This window comes from Tamandua tetradactyla, chromosome 15 (genome assembly GCF_023851605.1).
Source record: "Tamandua tetradactyla isolate mTamTet1 chromosome 15, mTamTet1.pri, whole genome shotgun sequence".
Lineage (NCBI taxonomy): Eukaryota > Metazoa > Chordata > Mammalia > Pilosa > Myrmecophagidae > Tamandua > Tamandua tetradactyla.
Window position 1 is genome coordinate 8,174,458 of NC_135341.1, and position 5,789 is coordinate 8,180,246.

The 5,789-nt window shown below is 40.1% G+C and overlaps 1 pseudogene; it reads right to left on the reverse strand.

Moving 5' to 3' along the window:
• Positions 1 to 231: 231 nt before the first annotated feature.
• On the reverse strand, positions 232 to 1,841 carry LOC143657807 (stress-induced-phosphoprotein 1-like; annotated as a pseudogene).
• Positions 1,842 to 5,789: the final 3,948 nt, after the last annotated feature.

Here is a 5,789-nt window from a genome sequence, read left to right on the forward strand (position 1 = left end):
TCAAGGGCCACAGTGAAGAGACCATGTGTGTTCTGGGAGGGCTTGGAGGGAACAGCTGCAGGAGCAACATGAGTAAAATCTCTATCATTTGCATAGGTGTGTGTAGACATATAGAGATAAATCGTTCATTGTTCTTTTTCCCCCAGTCTCCCCCTTCAGCTCCATGCTGCTTGCTGTGGTCCCCAATTCCTCTGTCCTGTGAGGATGAAGAGAAAGGGAAGGAACGAGTCATCACTGGTTGGTGATCAGACCCACATCCATCGGTGTCTGGATCTTCTGAGCTTTTATGGAATTCTTTAAGGATTTGCTGAGTTGCTTGGTGGTCCTTCTGCATCTGCTCCAGGATGGGCTACATGGCTGGGTCACTCATTAGCTCCTGCATCTCAGGGTCAGAATTGACTCATTGTGTCATGCCTCAGGGCTGTCATGTTGGTTATACCAGGCCATTACACGGCATTGGTAACCGTCTTCCACCTCCTTATGGTTGGAGCACCTTCTGGTAGACATCTGCAGCCTTTGTGTAGTCCATCATTGCTTCCAGGGAAGATTCTTCCCCTGTATAACTCTTGATGAAGGTTGTCTCTAGCTGGAAACACTCCTTATAGCTCTTGAGTGCCTACTGAATGAAACTCATGCAGTTTGGGTGTAGCAAGCAGCTCAATTGCTGTATTATGTGGCATCTTGTGAGCTCTGTTTGATGGCTTCTGTATAATACTTCATGGCCTGGATGTAGCCCCTTTCTGAAAACATTAATTGTCTTTGTTCTTCTTTTCTGAAGCCAGGTCAGGGTTACTGTAGGCCAACTGCTCCTGCTCCTTCAGGATATTCTCTGCTGTTGGCATTTTTTGAGCACACCTGGGGTTTGGTGCTCAAAGACTTGCAGAAATGGATGGTATCTTTGTACTTTTTTTCTTTGAAGTAGGAGTTGTCAGTTTAGGCATAAGCTTTAGTAATCTGTCCAGAGTCTTCTTGGGTTCTCTCTCCTGACTTTCATGACATTCTCACACAGCTCCAGGCATTTTGTAGTCACCCTTTCCCAGCACACTGCTGCTTGATTGGGAATGTAAGTCAAGTTGGTCAAGATCTTCGGCTCTGTTATAATGCTCCAAAGCTGTGGCAAAGTATTTCTTCTTTTAGGCATCATTCCACAACTCTTTTTCTTTCAGTGCCTGCTTCTTATTCTCTGGAAGGTCTTCTTCCAACGGCTCTGGTTTAGTCTCCTTTTGGGGAGGATTTTGGCAACCTCTTCCTCCTCATCCACATCACCCAAGGTCAGCTCCAAGGAGGACACTGAGAGTGGCCATGGTCTGGGGATCTTCTAGTTTTGTGCCCAGGTCAGATGGCTTGCTTGGTAGCTGCTCTATCAGGTCCAGGTAGTAGGATCATGGAGCAGTGTCCTTGTCCTGTGATCACTCTCCAACTTCTGACACAGATTAAACATAGTGAAGGGGTTCATAAATTTTCCCTCTGCCAACTGGGCCTCCATATTCTGTAAACCCTCTTTGAGCTGAGGGTTATTTGCTCCATGTTTTAAATCCTCCTCTTAGGTTCATTTGGCATCTTCAAACCAGTTTAAGAACTCAAGAGCTGCTTTTCTGCATCAATCTCTTGGTCCAGTCAGGCTTTAAATCAACGGTTTTGCAGCCATCTTCATAAGCCTCCTGGTGGTCTCTTTTCTTGGCATAGGCTGCCAGCTAATAGCTGTAGGACACAGTTCTAGGATATAACTTGATTGCTTCAGAGTAGCACTGTAATGCATTGCCAATGTGAACGGCTCTCAAGGTCTTCTTGCCCTTCTCCTTGAGCTCATTTACCTGCTCCTTTTCTGGCCCGGACCCCATTGAATCAAATCCATCCACTCCAAGATCCCAACCGCACCCACCACCTTCTGGAACCTACTACAGGACCATAATCTTTTAAAAGATTGCTCCCTTGCGCAAACTCATCCAGTATCTTCCCAACACATTAAGAATAAAATCCAAACTCCTTACCATTGCCCTACAAATCACTACCTGTTCTGTTTGCAGCCTTCTTCCTTCACCTTACCTCTTCACATTCTCCCCCGATCATCCTTTCCCACTCCCGCTGGACTTCCTGGTCCTCCTGAAATATGTTAGACTTGTCCCTACCGCATAGCCTTTGGACTTGCTGTAACCTCTATCTGGAAATGCTTTACCTCCAGATCCTCCCAAAGTTAATTTCTTCATTTAATTCAGGTCTCTACTAAAATACCACATACTCAGAATGGCATTTCCTTTCCTGATTTCTCTATTTAAAATAAATGTTTTGTTTTCTATTCCTACAGACTGCTTCTTCAGTCTTTATAGCATTTGTCATTACTTGACACTTTATTAAGTACCTTTGGATTATTTGTTTCATATATTTATTGTATAAGCACCAGAAGGAAAGTGATTTTGCTTCTTCATCATGACTGTATTCCTGGGGGTTAGATGAAGATCTTTCATTCTGTGGGCAATGCAAAAATACATTTGAGTGTTCATCTGTTTAAAAACTTTGACAGTCCATTATTGCCTAAAGGGTAAAGGCCCTGGGATGGCCACAAGACCATGCAATCTCTTTGTGTGTCTATGGCTCCAGATTCATTTACCAGTACTCATGATTCCATTCTTCCTTCTACTCATGATTTCAGACAAACGGAACCATTTAAGACTGGCATCTTTATAACCCTCCAACTTTGCTCATGCTGATCATTTCACATAGTTTCTAAAAGCTTCTTTATGTCTTCATTTCTTGCAAACTCCTACATAATCTACAAAGGCCTATTTAAGTGTGATCTCTGTTAAATCTTCCCTCAGTACCTCCCACTTCTTGACTAGGTAGAAATGGAACAAATACTCATTGCCAGTTTCCCTTGAAATAAAGTTGGTCATAAAAAATAGTTCTGGATAATGAGACATGTCTTATTCTTGGTCCTTCAGAAAGCAGAGCCTGAGATAAAGGTTTGCATGCAGGAGGTTTATCTGAAAAGTGGTCACAGTCATCAAAAGTGAGGGACTAATGAGAATGAAACAGAGAAGTGTGGAAAGTCTGTTCCAATGGTGAATTTCCAAGTTAGCTATCATTGTTGGCAATTGAGACTTGATAATACTAGCTTTACCTAGAAAAAGTCTCAGAATTGTCTGCTCAAGGAATGAAAAGGAGAATTTATCCATTAACTTCTGTCCCTCATTGGTCAAGTAGTATCTTCATAGGTCATTAATGTCTTCATAGTCTTAGTATGTATATTAGTGAGTGGCAGATTCCTACAGGTTTCCTAAGTCCTATAGGCTATGTAGTGATGCCCCAGACAGGAAGTGTTAGGTACATAGTGTGGCTAAAATGAGGGATTGTAGGTTACACCTGCAAGAAGCTGGATGCCACAGCATTGTGCTAGAAAACTGAGCTAGGATAAAGATCTAATACAAGATGTAAGCAACAGTCTGCTGGGGATTCTGGAAAAACACTTGCTTTCTTGATGAAGGGAACAGATACAGTTGGTTCTATCTTATTTCCTTCTGCTTTCTTTTTGCCTTGAATGTGGATATGATATCTACTGGCCATCTTGAGAACCAGAGGAGACAGACTATAAGGAAAGACCAAGAAAAAGTGGGAACATCATATCTGGAAGCACTGAGCTATTAAACCAACTCTAAATTACAGTATCTGAAATTTGTAATCGTGTTGTGAACTCCTGTTCACTTAAGCCACTGCAGTTTGATTTTGTGTTAATTGTAGCTAAATGCATTTTTGATCCTTATTTCTTCCTGTTTATATAGCATATTTTTCTCCAGTATTATCTTAGCTACATTGCATTAGTTAATAATTATTTATTTAAACATCATTCTGTCCCAACCTTCACATGTGTAGAAATAACTCAATCATCTTTGCATTTCTATCGCACATATACATTGAACACAGAAGACAAAATAAAAGTTGCACAGATGTGGAATAACTGAAAATGTTTCCTTTTTAAAGGGATACTTACATTTGAACGCGGAAAGTTTATCATAAGCCAGAATCCCAAATGATGCATATCAGCATCCTATAATTTCCAACTTAGTGACCTAATAGAAGCTCAGTAAATATCTCAATATCATAAAGAGATGTGAGGGAGATTTGTGGGGACAGAAAGGACCATCCCATGGATATCAATCAGTCCTCTCAGCTATAAACAATTTGGACCAATTCAGAATTAATATATGTACATTTTTAAAAACCTCTATCAACACATAGGCCTCAAACAATCATGCTGCAATATGGAACCTTTAAAATAATACCTGCTCTATGCCAGCTGCCCTGACAACTGCTTTCTCTGAAAAGGTGATTTCAGACCCCCAGCAAGAATATTAAATTTTAATCTGTGTTGAACTTACGCTAAAATGTTTTTTTGTTTTGTTTCTTCTACCCATTTGTTATTATGAGCCATATATTTTGCCAGAAATGAAACTATAAAATGACAATCAGAGCCTCTTGTTTCGTGGTTGAGGGAATTCTCAGAAAAATGCCCTGCAGTTTAAATGAGAATCCATGATATAGAAAGGTTTTACTACCCCTAGCAAAGGCAATTTTTAGACATGACTCTGAACCTTCTTTAATCTCAACCTGTCATTTCTGAAATATGTTGGGAATCAAATGGAAAATAAAACTCCTCAGGGATCAGATTGGCACCTAAGAGCACAGACGCTGCAATTCTGCCCTAGGATGACCTGACACACACTCATCTTGAGCATCTCGTGAAAAATTGCTGCAAGGATTCTATCATAAGAACAGCTTCATTTGTAAATGAAATCCAGACTCCTAGCCTTGCATTTGAACAATGATACTGTTCTTTTTGCTTTGAGTTCACAAGTCATGCATTTTGTTATGAAAAAAAACAGCTAAAATCATTACGTAAAACTAAGAATAAAATACCTCTATCACCTGGTTTCTCTGTTTATGCAATTTATGCAATGTATACTTTTTTTTGGTTTTTTCTTTTTGCATGGGCAGGGAATTGAACCCAGGTCTCCGGCATGGCAGGCGAGAACTCTGCCTGCTGAGCCACCATGGCCCACCCTACATTTTTGACATATACTATTAAAATGTTATATAAATAGGATTCTATTATATATATTATTTAGTAAAATGACTTTTAAATATAGCCACTCATCTTGAATATTTTCCATGTTTTGATGTATTCTTCTATAACATAATTTTAATATTTGCATAGCACGTCATTATTTTGGTCCAATATTATATTCCTCCTCTTCACCTTGCAATTATGGTTAACTTCTTCACCTCTCTCTTCTTCCCTGATATTCATTGTATATCACAATTCATTTATTGGCTTGCTATCTAGACTGCTTCAATCCTACTAGTCATGCTGATTGGAATGGATATGTGTTGCTTTTATTTTCTTTGCATCATTTCTTTCTTCTTTTGGGGCTGTATCACTCCCTTGGTTTCAAAGAGATATCAGCCACAGTCTGTTGTCATCCTTGGCCACAGTGACTTTGGCTTACCTAACATTTCATCCTTTGGGAAAAGTGAAAGGTTTAATGGTAAGACCATAGCTCACACGAATGCAATCAGAATCCTACCCCGGGATTGATATGTAGATGGCAGAGAGTGAGGGGGGTTCTTTTTTTTTTTTTTTTTTTGTCATTGCTAAGTTGTGATGCTACAAGCCAGAACCTCCAAGAAGCTCTCTTGCAAGGAGATACCTAACTGTAGTTGGAGAAAATAAGGATAAGACTCCAATGGAGACTGGCTGAGATGAAGAACAGAGAAAGAATACTAAGTTTCTCGAC